Here is a 14,985-nt window from a genome sequence, read left to right on the forward strand (position 1 = left end):
ATTATTTTAAAACTTTTAAAAGAGTTTGATATTTTTTGTTTGTTTTGTTTTGTTTGTTTTGGGGCCACACCTGGTGATACTCAAAGGTTACTCTTGGCTATGTGTTCAGAAATAGCTCCTGGCTTGGGGGACCATATGGGATGCCAGGGGATTGAACTGCAGTCCGTCCTAGATGAGCAAGTGCAAGGTAAATGCCCTGCCACTTGTGCCACAGCTCCAGCACTGTGTTTGATCATTTTTGACTGTGCATTTTCTTTATACATTCAGTCATTCATTTTACAAATCATTTTGTAAATTTTTACAAAAACTTTATTTTCCTCTTTGATAATTGCTTCATTTTACCTGCTTTCTTATTTTACCTGTTTTACTTTTTTCTTATTGTTAAAGCTGTTTGTTTACATCTCTGGAATATCAGTTTGCTACTTTTACATTTTTCCCCTACTTAAAATTCCCAAGCCTTATTACATCAGTAAATGAATAAAATCAGATTTTTATCTCAGGATCACATGTTTGCCCTGAGTGTTTCCATAGACACTGAATTATCTAGCAAGTCTTTTTGAACTGAGAATCTCTAACAGTAGACCTTCCAGGATTTTCTCTGCTTTTGAAGTTGGTATTGAAGTTTAAACTTGTGACCATGCATTTGCCAGCCAGGCATGTTTAGCCTGGCTAAATTGACAAATTTTCTGGGCCCTTGGATTGCTTCTCAATGAGAAATTCTAGTAGAGAACTGAAATACCTAGTTCACCTTTATGTACATTGTTGGTCCTTTGAGCCAGACCCTGAGTTGGTATCCTTTAAGTCAAACATATACCTTGCTTCTCCAATCCTATACCTGTCAGCACAGCTATAGTTTTACATAATTATCTGAGTTGATTTGGACAATACAACATATTTTTAGGCTTGATGTAGCCATAATTATTCTACAAAAATAGAAATCTGGGTCATTACTTTTGGGGAAATTTTAAAAAGAAAAAAGAGATGAGTTGAATAATACTAAGAAAAAGCATAAAAACATCAAACAGCTTCCATTAATTCCATCTAAAGACACATCTTCCCAGGGTTTCTTTCTGTTTCTTGGGCTGTTAAAAATACCATATTTGGGGGTGAGAGATGATACATGCCAAGAGAGGGATTTTTTTAACTGAGTCACTGTGAATTACAAAGTTATTCATGATTGATTTCAGTCATACAATGTTCTGACACCAATATCTTCATCAGTGCCTTTTTTGGATGAGAAGGAACATTTTGTCATTTGCATTCCTATGTGGCTAAGATCTCACTGTGTAGCTGTTAAAATGTATTTGGGGATATATTTGTGAAATGAATGACTGAATTACAAATAAAATGTACAGTCAAAATTATGAAATTACATGATTGCACTAAGTGAACAGAGAAATAATCACATCTTTGTATAATCTGTGGATAATAAAATTACCTTCAAGACTTACTTACATTTCCAGGTCATCTCTTACTTAAACCCCAAACAGAGCAATTAAGATAGAATTTAAATTTCTCTTTGATTTTGCATGTGGCAAATGGATTCAATCACCAGAACCCTATATGATTTCCTGAGTATCACCAGAAGTAACTCCTGAGTACTGACCCAAAACTAAAAATCCAAAACAGAATAAAAAATAAAATTAAAACCACAACAATTAAACCCATCATATCTCAGAATAAAATATCTACTTTAAAAGTAATAATTTTCCTTTCTAATAGGTTTCAAAATTATTTATATCTTTAATATCTAAATTTACAATCTAATAAGGTCTGAGTCTCAAAGTTCCCAATCCAATAAGAATATTAGAATATATTAGTTGAATTATATCTTCTAAAATATAATTCAAACTGATAATTAAACTATATATCTATAATCTGCTTCTGTGTCATTAATGTAGTTTTTTTTAACTTTTATTGTGACCAAAGTGCTTTACAAATCTTTCACTGCATCATTTATGGTACATAGTGACAATGACATTAATGTAGTTTTTAAGAAGAAAAAACTTTATGTTTTTAACTGAAAGTATAGCTTGAGTATAAAAGCAGTTCCCTTGGGAGGAAAATGATGACTGCCTATACTTCTGTACTAATAAACAGGAAGAATGAGAGGATTTAATAAAATCATGTCAAGGAATTTATTTTATATCCCTCTGCACTCATACATTTTCCTCTATTTTATTCAGTTGCCATCATTTACTTTTTAGTATCTGTTATTGTAAATAGGTTATGAAGATTTCTAGTGGCCAGAAGGAGGAATAAAAGCATTAATCCTGAAGAACCAGAGATTAAGTAGCGCTGCCTTGATCTTTTTTAGAATTTCTCACTAAGAAACATTTTCTTTAGCATTTTGACTAGGCATTTACAGAAGCCATAAATTCCTCTGGGTTGAAACTCACATGCTACTAAAATGTCAATTTATTAACCATTTCTTTCAATCCTATAGTAAATTCTTTTAAAGGTATACATAACTTGCTTCTTTCAAGGTTTCTCTCAACAAAGCCTTCTAAAAAATATCTCATGGCATACATTTCTCTTTTCTGAAATCTCACATAGTATATTCTGTATTGTGGTCATTTTGGTTTTGTACTGTGATATATTTTAAACAATTTTTCAGAAGTGTGGACTATTTCCACATTAGAAAATTTTGCAGTTGTAAGAAAAGAAGATATATGCAGTTTTCTAAAACATGGATGAAATTTGAGAGTGTTGTGTTAAGCAAAATTAGTCTGAATGAAAAGGACAGATATCAAATGATCTCATTCAACTGTGGTATAAAGAGAGATAGAGAACTGACAGTGTTGAACAATGACAAATACTTGGCATTTTGATTACAAAACTCATTACCATGGCACTACAGACAATGAATTGGATTGGACAAACTAGTTTGCCTGGAACCTAGAGTTGGTCTTATGCCAGGAAACTTCAGGGGTAGGGTCCTCTTGAATTCAGGCCAAGGCTTCTCCTTTTCATGTCTTTCATATTTTGGTGGGCCTATGCAAACAATAATTGCCACTCTAACACCATTTTTACTGTGCTCCTTTGACTCTAATCCTTAAAAAAAACAACCCACTTAAACTTTTGAGGTTAACTTAAACTAATATGCATGTGCATAGAAATGTAAAAAAGTACTTTGCCTTCAATGTTTAAGGAGTTACATAAGTTTTAATGCTTTAGATTGCTTTATGTGCTGCTAAGAAATATTATGTATTACAATCTGGGAACTTGTGGGACAAAGTAATTGTACATGGGTTCTGTTTTATTTTTCTTAATGTTCTTTGGCTGATAGTTCAGATATCAGCAAGGGGATTTCTGAGAATTCTGTTTATGGATGAATGTCCTTCCACTGTACCTTTACCTTGTCCTCTTTCTTTGCATCTTTGTTCTCATAATTAAAAATAAAAATTAAAAAAAAAAACTCATTACCAAAGAAGTGGAGGAGAGTAATGAATGGAAGAATTACTGGATAGAAATTAAATGGGACCTGGGGCCAGAGTGGTAGCACAGCAGTACTGTGCTTGCCTTGCACACAGCTGATCCAGGACAGACTTCGGTTCAATCCCCAGAGTCCCATATGGTTCCCCAAGCCAAGAGAAATTTCTGAGAGCATAGCCAGGAGTAACCCCTGAGTGTCACTGGATGTGGTTCCTCCCCACCTCAAATTAAATAGGACCAGTTGTGGCGAATGTAGGCACTTTGGTGGTGATGGCATGTAATAACAATGTACATTAATGCCGTTAATTGTAACACTATTGTAACCATTTTATCTAAAACTATATGTTTTGGAAAGAGAGAAGTTTCTCTCTTATTATGAAGAAGAGGGCATGTTTCTGGCCATGTTTACATATATAGCAAATAAAAATACAGAATTTTTAGTTAGATTTGGGTTTTAGATAAACAATACTATTTAATCCTGTATAAGATAGTCATAGTACGGACCGCGGTTTGATCCTCCAGCGTCCCAAATGGTCCCCCAAGCCAGGACCGACTTCTGAGTGCATAGCCAGAAATAACCTCTGAGCGTCACAGGGTGTGGCCCAAAAGCCAAAAAACAAAAAACAAAAGATAGTCATAGTAAAATAGAGATACTATAGGAGTTAAGACACTATGCTTAGATGCAAATGACCCCAGTATGACTCTAGCAGCACAGGTGATCCTTGAAGACAGCACCTGTAGTATGTCTAGAACACTGACAAATATGGTATAAATTCAAAAACAAATAAATTTAAGAAAATTACATTTTTATAACTTTAAATTAAGTGTAAAATTCAAATATAACTAGTAGTAATTATGCTGACAATTAACTGATTCCTTTGTATCACAAACTTCTTTACAGCAAGCAGGAGTCTATCTTACAACTAATAAATTTCCACATAAATATAATGAATTTACATACACTGTCCTTTCAGTTTGCCACTTTCATTCAAGTCCACAAATGTGCTCAAATGTTCTTAAATTCAACAATATGTTTACCTTTAAACAAATTAACAAATATACTCCATCTAGACCTAACCATACATATATATAATAGCTAAGCAAGAAGCTGGTATGCATCTGTATGCTATTTTTAAAATTTCACTGCATATTAGATATTATTCATAGCCATTATAGCCTTAATTTCTATTTTCTAGTTGCTGAAAAAATGTCTTGTCATATATCATAAGTTTTGCATGAATTATTGTACTTAAGATTGAAATCTAACTTCCAGGAATTTACCTAACAATGTTGAATGCAATCCATACAAAATATAACTACCACAAAGTTTTTAAAAGAAAAAGCTAAAAAATAAAATTTATCAATATTGGATACACAATCATACATTAAATACATTGATGTATATTTAATAATTTTTAAATATGATATAATTTTAAGTGACAGTAAATTAATGATGAGGATTTAGATTAAAAAGTTTAGAAGCTGAGCATGAAAACCGGCTAAGCTTTGCAAAAGCCGGCTCCCTGTGTGTGACACCAGGCGGGGAAAATCCGCGAAAGTACACCGGCCCAGTGGGGCCCAACTGTGAAAAACTGTGAGTGTGACCTGTCTATGTCTGTCTACTATCCTCTTGCGTGAAACTCTTGCGAGTGGGGCAAAAAGAGGCTCCAGCAGAGCACGGCCGCTCCGCTTCGCTACGCGGCCGTGCACTCTTTCTAAGGAAAGAACTCCATTGCAACAAGAAGGAAAAATCACACTAAGAACAGCTCTATATCACAGAAGCAAACATTTCTCTCCGGACTGTCTTCTCTGTTGCATGCTCGGGCCTAAGATTTGACCCAGTGTGAGGCTTCATCCACGGAGGACTCCCCTCCCTTAGAGGCAAGTCAGCCCATCCAGAAAGGGAGGAGCGAGAGGAGTGTGCTGCCTGCATCATAAAGACAATGAATACCACCACAACACGTAGAAAAACCCACAATACAAGTGTGACAATGGGGAAACAACGCAGGCCAGCATCAGACATAGAGAATGAAGATGACAATTCTGAGGACCAGATAATGACCAACCAACTAATCAACCTCTCAGATAAGGACTTTAGACTATCAATATGGAAGATGCTCAACGGACTCCAAGAAACCATGGATCGAGTTGAACAGAACACTAATAAGAACCAAGAAAATATGAAGACAGAAATCACAAAACTCCAAACTGAAATTACATGTCAACTAACAGGACTGAAAAAGTCAGTAAACGAAGTGAATGACAAAATGGATAAGCTCTGGGACAGGGTATCAGAAGCTGAGAATAGACTTGGTGCTGTGGAAGATGAGATACATAACAATTCCATACAGCAGGAGAGATTGGACAAAAAACTTAAAGCAAATGAACAGACAATGGAAAAATTAGTCAAAGAATGGGAACAGATGAAAATAGAAGTCTATGATAAGATCAACAGAAACAACTTAAGAATCATTGGAGTCCCAGAGACCCAGGAAGAAAATTTCCAGGAAGAATCAACGGTCAAGAACATCATTAAAGAGAAACTTCCAGAGCTAAAGAATATATGTGATCAAATCCTGCATGCCCGAAGAGTACCAACCAAAAGAGACCCCAGAAAAACCACCCCAAGACACATCCTAGTCACAATGACAAATCCCACAGATAGAGACAGAATTCTGAAAACAGCAAGATCAAAAGGGGAAATCACGTTCAAGCAAGCTTCCCTGAGATTTACAGCAGACCTGTCACCAGAAACACTCAATGCCAGAAAGCAGTGGTGGGATATTGTGACAAGACTGAATGAAATGAGTGCTTCACCCAGAATACTATACCCAGCAAAACTCACTTTCCGGTTTGACAGAAGAATACATGGCTTCACAGAAAAAAACAGCTCAGAAACTTCACAGACACAAAACCAGTCTTAAGAGAAAAACTGAAAGACCTAATCTAAGACAAGACTACCCAAAAGACACACCAAATTTTGAAATAAAGATGGCGTTAAATCCCAGGACAATTCTTTCTCTCAACATCAATGGACTAAATGCACCAGTTAAGAGACACATAGTGGCTAAATGGATCAAAAAACTCAATCCAACCTTCTGCTGCCTACAAGAAACGCACCTGAATAGTCAGAACAAACATAGACTCAAAATAAAAGGCTGGAGAAAAATTATCCAAGCAAACAACACCCATAAAAAAGCTGGAGTGGCCATACTAATATCAGATAATGCAAACTTTATACTCAGGAAGGTGGTAAGGGACAAAGATGGACATTTTATATTTATCAAGGGGTATGTAGAGCAGGAAGAATTCACTCTCCTAAACATATATGCACGGAATGAGGGGCCAGCAAAATATTTAATACAACTATTGAAAAATCTGAAAAATAATATCAACAACAACACAATAATTGTGGGGGACCTTAACACGGCTTTGTCAACACTGGATAGGTCAACCAGACTGAAACCCAACAAGAATATACTAGACCTGAGGAGAGAAATGGAAGAAAGAGGCCTAGTGGATATATATAGGACACTCCATCCCAAGAAACCTGGATACACATTCTTCTCCAATGTACATGGGACATTCTCCAGGATAGACTACATGCTGGCACATAAAACATACCTCCATAAGATCAAGAGGATAGAAATTTTGCAGACTACCTTCGCTGACCACAAGGCTCTGAAATTATTTGTGAACTCCAAAGGGACTCAGAAGAAACACTTTAACACCTGGAAGTTAAACAGCCTCATGCTCAATAACCAGTGGGTCCGAAATGAAATCAAGGAGGAAATAAAAAGGTTCCTGGAAACAAATGACAATAAAGACACAAACTATCAGAACTTATGGGACACAGCAAAAGCAGTACTGAGAGGAAAATTTATAGCTTTGCAAGCACACATCAGGAAGGAAGAAGGAGCTTACCTGAGTAGCTTAATGACATAGCTAATAGAACTAGAAAATGCTCAACAAAAGGACCCAAGAATAGGAAGACAGAAGGAAATAACAAAGCTGAGAGCAGAAATCAACGAAGTGGAAACTCAAAAAACAATCCGAAAGATCAACGAAAGCAGAAGTTGGTTCTTTGAAAAAATAAACAAGATTGATAGACCACTGGCAAACCTAACAAAGAAAGAGAGAGAGAGAAACTTGATAACTCGTATCGGGAATGAAAAAGGAGAGATCACTACTGATATGACAGAGATTCAAAGGGTAATCAGAAACTACTTTGAAAAACTCTACGCCACTAAAAATGAGAACCTGGAAGAAATGGATAAATTCTTGGACTCTTATAATCTTCCACGGTTGAAGGAAGAGGATGTAACATATCTAAACACCCCCATCACCATTGATGAAATTAAAACAGTAATCAAATGTCTGCCGAAAATCAAAAGCCCAGGTCCAGATGGATTCACTAATGAATTCTATCAAACTTTCCAAGAGGAACTACTGTCAATCTTGGCAAGACTCTTTCATGAAATTGAACAAACAGAAACACTTCCAAATAGCTTTTATGAAGCCAACATCACCTTGATACCTAAACCAGACAGAGACGCTACCAAAAAAGAAAATTACAGACTAATATCACTGATGAATGCAGATGCAAAGATCCTCAACAAAATCCTGGCAAATAGGATTCAATGCCTCGTTAAAAAGATCATCCACTACGATCAAGTAGGTTTCATCCCAGGAATGCAAGGCTGGTTTAACATCCATAAATCTATCAACATAATACACAACATCAATAACAAGAAAAATAAAAACCACATGATCATATCAATAGATGCAGAGAAAGCATTTGATAAGGTCCAACACCCATTCTTGATCAAAACTCTCAGCAAGATGGGAATGGACGGAACCTTTCTCAATATAGTGAAGGCCATCTACCACAAGCCAGTGGCAAATATTATCCTCAATGGAGAAAAACTGAAAGCCTTCCCTCTAAATTCTGGCACAAGACAAGGCTGTCCTCTCTCACCACTCCTATTCAATATAGCACTGGAAGTACTTGCTATAGCGATTAGGCAAGAAAAGGGTATCAAGGGAATCCAGATAGGAAAGGAAGAAGTCAAGCTCTCACTGTTTGCAGATGACATGATACTCTACTTAGAAAACCCTAAAGACTCTATCAAAAAGCTTCTAGAAACAATAGACTCATATAGCAAGGTGGCAGGCTACAAAATTAACACACAAAAATCAATGGCCTTTCTATACACCAATAGTAATAAGGATGAAATGGATATTAAGAAAACAACCCCATTCACAATAGTGGCACACAAACTCAAATATCTTGGAATCAACTTGACTAAATATGTGAAGGACCTATACAAAGAAAACTATAAAACTCTGCTCCAAGAAATAAGAGAGGACACACGGAAATGGAAACGCATACCCTGCTCATGGATTGGCAAGATTAACATCATCAAAATGGCAATACTCCCCAAGGCATTATACAGATTTAATGCCATCCCTCTAAAGATACCCATGACATTCTTCAAAGAAGTGGATCAGACACTTTTGAAATTCATTTGGGACAATAAACACCCTCGAATAGCTAAAGCAATCATTGGGAAAAAGAATATGGGAGGAATTACTTTCCCCAACTTTAAACTGTACTACAAAGCAACAGTTATCAAAACAGCATGGTATTGGAATAAGGATAGGTCCTCAGATCAGTGGAATAGGCTTGAATACTCAGAAAATGTTCCCCAGACATACAACCACCTAATTTTTGATAAAGGAGCAGGAAATCCTAAGTGGAGCAGGGAAAGCCTCTTCAACAAGTGGTGTTGGCACAATTGGATAGCCACTTGCAAAAAATTGAACTTAGACCCCCAGCTAACATCATGTACGAAGGTAAAATCCAAATGGATTAAAGACCTCGATATCAGCCCCAAAACCATAAGATATATAGAACAGCACATAGGCAAAACACTCCAGGACATTACAGGCATCTTCAAGGAGGAAACTGCACTCTCCAAGCAAGTGAAAGCAGAGATTAACAGATGGGAATATATTAAGCTGAGAAGCTTCTGCACCTCAAAGGAAATAGTGCCCAGGATACAAGAGCCCCCCACTGAGTGGGAGAAACTATTCACCCAATACCCATCAGATAAGGGGCTAATCTCCAAAATATACAAGGCACTGACAGAACTTTACAAGAAAAAAACATCTAACCCCATCAAAAAATGGGGAGAAGAAATGAACAGACACTTTGACAAAGAAGAAATACACATGGCCAAATGACACATGAAAAAATGTTCCACATCACTAATCATCAGGGAGATGCAAATCAAAACAACGATGAGATACCACCTCACACCCCAGAGAATGGCACACATCACAAAGAATGAGAATAAACAGTGTTGGCGGGGATGTGGAGAGAAAGGAACTCTTATCCACTGCTGGTGGGAATGCCATCTAGTTCAGCCTTTATGGAAAGCAATATGGAGATTCCTCCAAAAACTGGAAATCGAGCTCCCATACGACCCAGCTATACTACTCCTAGGAATATACCCTAAGAACACAAAAATACAATACAAAAATCCCTTCCTTACACCTATATTCATTGCAGCACTACTTACCATAGCAAGACTCTGGAAACAACCAAGATGCCCTTCAACAGACGAATGGCTAAAGAAACTGTGGTACATATACACAATGGAATATTATGCAGCTGTCAGGAGAGATGAAGTCATGAAATTTTCCTATACATGGATGTACACGGAATCTATTATGCTGAGTGAAATAGTCAGAGAGAGAGAGAAAAACGCAGAATGGTCTCACTCATGTATGGGTTTTAAGAAAAATGAAAGACACCCTTGTAATAATAATTTTCAGACACAAAAGAGAAAAGAGCTGGAAGTTCCAGCTCACCTCAGGAAGCTCACCACAAAGAGTGATGAGTTTAGTTAGGGAAATAACTACATTTTGAACTGTCCTAATAATGAGAATGTATGAGGAAAATGGAGAGCCTGTCTAGAGTACAGGCGGGGGTCGGGTGGTGCGAAGGGAGACTTGGGACATTGGTGATGGGAATGTTGCACTGGTGATGGGTGGTGTTCTTTACATGACTGAAACCCAAACACAATCATGTATGTAATTAAGGTGTTTAAATAAATTAAAAAAAAAGTTTAGAAGCTAATGCTGGAAAATATGAAGACTATCTTTTCTCAGAACTGTACTTATTTTTAAGTGTTTAATTCAATATTATAGATTTTTAAAATGGCTTTAAAAGGACATTATTTAAGAATGACACAAAATTTGCAAGGCTGGAGTGGTGGTGAGGAGAGTAAGGCATCTATCTGCCTTGCTGCCGCTAGCCTAGGTCGAACCGCAATTTGATCCCCTGGCATACCATATGGTCCCCCAAGCCAGGAGTGATTTCTGAACACATAGCCAAGAGTAACCCCTGAGTGTCACCAGGTGTGCCCCCCTGCCAAAAAAAAAACAAAAAACAAAGAAAAAAGTAATGACAAAATTTCATACATCTGCACATTTATTATCGTACCAATTTTGTGAGGGTTTTCATTATATGTCTGTGAGTGTATAAGGAAAAGAAAAGTATTAATAGTATGTATTTTAGTTTTTCTGGAGCCACATCTAGTGGTACTCATGGTTCTCTGCTCAGAGATCACTACTGGTAAGATTCAAGAAAACATTTGGGGTAAGAACCCAGGTGAGCCACATAAAAGACAAGAACTCCAGGCTTTCTTTCTATATTCCTCTTACCTAAAACCATTAATACTATTTTCTATAAGTGTTGAAAGAAGAATTTCCTTTTTTCTTTTACTTTTTTTTTTGTGCACTGTTCCTGGAGGTACTGCAATACCAGGTCGATGCGTGGAATGGATTGAGCAAGCTCCTATTCCAGTTGCTAGTGCCATAAAATCCATTTAATATATTGTCGTCAGATAGATGACATATTAGATATTCAACTGATAAGAACAGATACTACACTTGATCTTAGCCAAATGGCCAAGAAGCAATAATTTTCTTTTTTCTAATCATGTTTTTCTGTATTTGAATTTCTTATTTTTTTCAGAAAACTTCTAATAATGTTTAATCACTCTATTTAAAAATCATATTATTAATATTACAGTTGGGTTTTTTACATTAAATATTTTTCATGATTTAGTTTTAGTCATACAATGTAAAACACCCTTCACCAGTGCATATTTCCCACCACCATTGTCACCAGTTTCCCTCCTGACTTCCCCTACCTTATTTCTTCTGCCTCTTTGTATCTGTCTCTGTATCTTTCTCTTTCTCTGTCTCTGTCTTTTCTCTCTCTCCTCTCTCTCAATTTCTTTCTTCTTTTTCCCCTTTTAGACACTGTGATTTACAGTATTGTTACTGAAGGGGTATAATGCCTATAACTATATCTCTTTCAAAACCCTGAAAAATAATATGAAAAACATTAATTTTTCTTATACAAATATGAAAGAGAAAAAAGATATTAATAAACAATCCCACTCACAATCGTGCCTCAGAAAATCAACTACCTGAAGTCAACTTAACTAAAGAGGAGAAAGATCTGTACAAAGAAAACTACAAAACATTGCTTCAAGAAATGAAAGAAAGAAAGAAAGAAAGAAAGAAAGAAAGAAAGAAAGAAAGAAAGAAAGAAAGAAAGAAAGAAAGAAAGAAAGAGAGAGAGAGAGAGAGAGAGAGAGAGAGAGAGAGAGAGAGAAAGAAAGAAAGAAAGAAAGAAAGAAAGAAAGAAAGAAAGAAAGAAAGAAAGAAAGAAAGAAAGAAAGAAAGAAAGAAAGAAAGAAAGAAAGAAAGAAAGAAAGAAAGAAAGAAAGAAAGAAAGAAAGAAAAAGTAATTAAAGAAATAAAAGAGGACACAGGAAATGGAAACACATGCCTTTGAAAACTGGAAGAATTAAAATGACATTACACCCCAAAGCATTGTACAGATTTAATCAGTCCCTAAAGGATATCCATGATATTTTTTAAAGAAATAGAAAAAACACTCCTTAAATTCAGAAATAACAATAAATGTCTACAAATAGCTAAAGCAATTCTTGGAGAAAATAAGATTGGAGGCATCACTTACCCCAAATCAAACTGTACTATAAAGTGGTAGTCATTAAAACAGCATGGTATTGGAATAAAGATAGATTCTCAGATCAGTGAAATAGAACTGAAATACTAAGACAGATTCCCAAGTAGATTAGATGATAAGTTAATTTTTTATAAAGAAGCAAAAATAATGAAGTGGAGTAAGAAAAGCTTCTTCAACAGGCGGTGTTGGGAAAACTGGTCAATTATGTGCAAAACAAGGGACTCAGACCTTTTTATAAAACCATGTCCAGAGGCCAGTGAGGTGGCACTAGAGGTAAGGTGTCTGCCTTGCAAGCCCTAGCCAAGGAAGGACCACGGTTCGATCCCCCAGTGTCCCATATGGTCCCCCCAAGCCAGGGGCAATTTCTGAACGCTTAGCCAGGAGTAACCCCTGAGCGTCAAATGGGTGTGGCCTGAAGGAAAAAAAAAAACTATGTCCAAAGATAAAATAAAAATGAATTAAATACCTTGCTATCAAACCTGAACTCCTTGGTACATCAAGAAAAACTTGGGAAAAGAAAACTGCGTGACATTGATGCTAAAGCATCTTCAAGAATGCAACACAATGACCATTCATATGGAGGCAAAGATGAGATGAGTCTCAATAATGAGAGCACAAAAAATTAATAAGCTTTTGTACATCAAATGACCAAAAAATGAGATCACCAACATAATGGGAGATATTCTTCTTCTAATACTAATCTGACAAATGTTTAGTGTTTCAGTTATATAAGGCACTGGTGGAGGTTAACAAGAAAAAAATTAAATGGGTAGAAGATATGAACAGAAATTTCCTCAAGGAGAAAATACAGATAGTCAAAAGCACATGAAAAAGTACTTGATATCATTAATTATTAGAGAGATGCAAATCAACACAAGAATAAAATATTACCTCAAACCACAGACTGACATACTTCAAGAATAAGAACTATCAGTGCTAGTTTGGATGCTGGGAGAAAGGAACTCTCATTTATTAATGAGATGGGAATGGTGGGAATGTAGACTGGCCCAATCTTCTTGAAAAATAATATGAACCCTTCTAAAAAAACCTAAATATTGAGTTTCCATTCAAAACAGCAGTACCACTTCTGGGAATATACCTGCAGGGCCCAAAATACACAATACAGAAAAGGAATCTGCATTCCTATGTTAATTGCAACTCTGTTCAGAATTGCCAGAATCTAGATATAAGCCAACTCTCCAATAACTTGAGTAGATAAGGAAATGAGTGGATAAAATAAAAGCTATGGCACATCTACACAATTAAATACTATGTCGTTTTTTAGGAAAAATGGAGTCATGATAATTACTTATACATGATTATACATGAACCATAATATGCTGAGTGAAATGAGTCAGAGGGAGAGGGACAGACATTGAGTGACCACATTTATCTGTGGTATATTAACTAGAAAACATAGTAAATAAATAGCAATATAAAACATAGTATGATAATAATAATAATACCCAAATATCATAGAAATAACTGGGGAGGGCACATATATAGTTAAGACAGGAAAGGGACCATTATGCCAATAATGGTTGGAAATGATCACTCTGGACAAGAACTGGGAACTGAATGGAAGTAAAATGATATTCATGATACCCCTTTAGTTTTGAAAGTCACAGTGCATAAAAGGGGAAATACAAAAAGAAGAAAAGTGTCTGTGACAGAGAGAGAATGGGAAGAGGGTAGATAGAAGTGTAATTGAAGAAACTGGTGGAAGGAAATGAACACTGGTGTTAGAACATTACATAACTGAAATTCAACTATCAATTAATATTTAACTCTATCTCATGGAGATTAAATTTTTAAAAATTAACAGAAGATAGACTCCTGTTTCTTTTTATTTTTATGTCATGTTATTTATTGCCACTTTATTTTTTAATAGTTTATTTGTGTACCTTGGTTACAAAGTTGTTTGTAGTTGGGTTTCAGTCATAAAATGTACACCCCCCCCTTAATCAGTATAACTTTCCCATCACCGATATTTCCTATTTCCATCCTCTCCCTCCCCCTGCCTGTCTTCAAGACAAGCATTCTATTTTATTCTGCCATTGTCTTGGGAGTTGTTAGAGTACTTATTTCTCTGTGCTCATCAATCTGTTCTAAGCTTCATATCATAAGCTGGTCCTTTCAGTCTTCATCTCTATTGTTCCTAGGTATTACCATACTGTCTTTTATTTTTCAGAAATCCCACAGATGAGTGAGACTATTCTAAGTCTATCTCTCTCCCTCTGACTTATTTCACTCAGCATAATAGTCTCCATGTCCACCCATGTATAGGTAAATTTCATGACTTCATTTTTCCTAACATCTGCATAGTATTCCATTGTGTAGATGTACTACTGTTTCTTTAGCCACTACTTTGTTGGGCACCTGTGTTGTTTCCAGATTCTGGCTATTATAAATAGAGCTGCAATGGACATAGAAGTGTAGAGGGCACTTTTGTATTGTATTTATGAGTTCCTAAGGTATAT

General features: G+C 36.0%; 1 protein-coding gene and 1 non-coding gene across 16 annotated transcripts in view; one reads left to right on the forward strand and one right to left on the reverse strand.

Annotated features, from left to right (window-relative positions):
* DLG2 (discs large MAGUK scaffold protein 2) overlaps positions 1-14,985 on the forward strand; it is a 2,242,830-nt gene that overhangs the window by 1,773,151 nt on the left and 454,694 nt on the right. The gene's annotated exons all lie outside the window — the stretch shown is intronic.
* Positions 11,233-11,424, reverse strand: LOC126019530 (U2 spliceosomal RNA). Its single transcript, XR_007499202.1, has one exon. It is a non-coding gene; the product is annotated as a U2 spliceosomal RNA (small nuclear RNA).

The sequence above is a fragment of the Suncus etruscus genome, chromosome 9 (assembly GCF_024139225.1).
Source record: "Suncus etruscus isolate mSunEtr1 chromosome 9, mSunEtr1.pri.cur, whole genome shotgun sequence".
NCBI classification, from domain to species: domain Eukaryota; kingdom Metazoa; phylum Chordata; class Mammalia; order Eulipotyphla; family Soricidae; genus Suncus; species Suncus etruscus.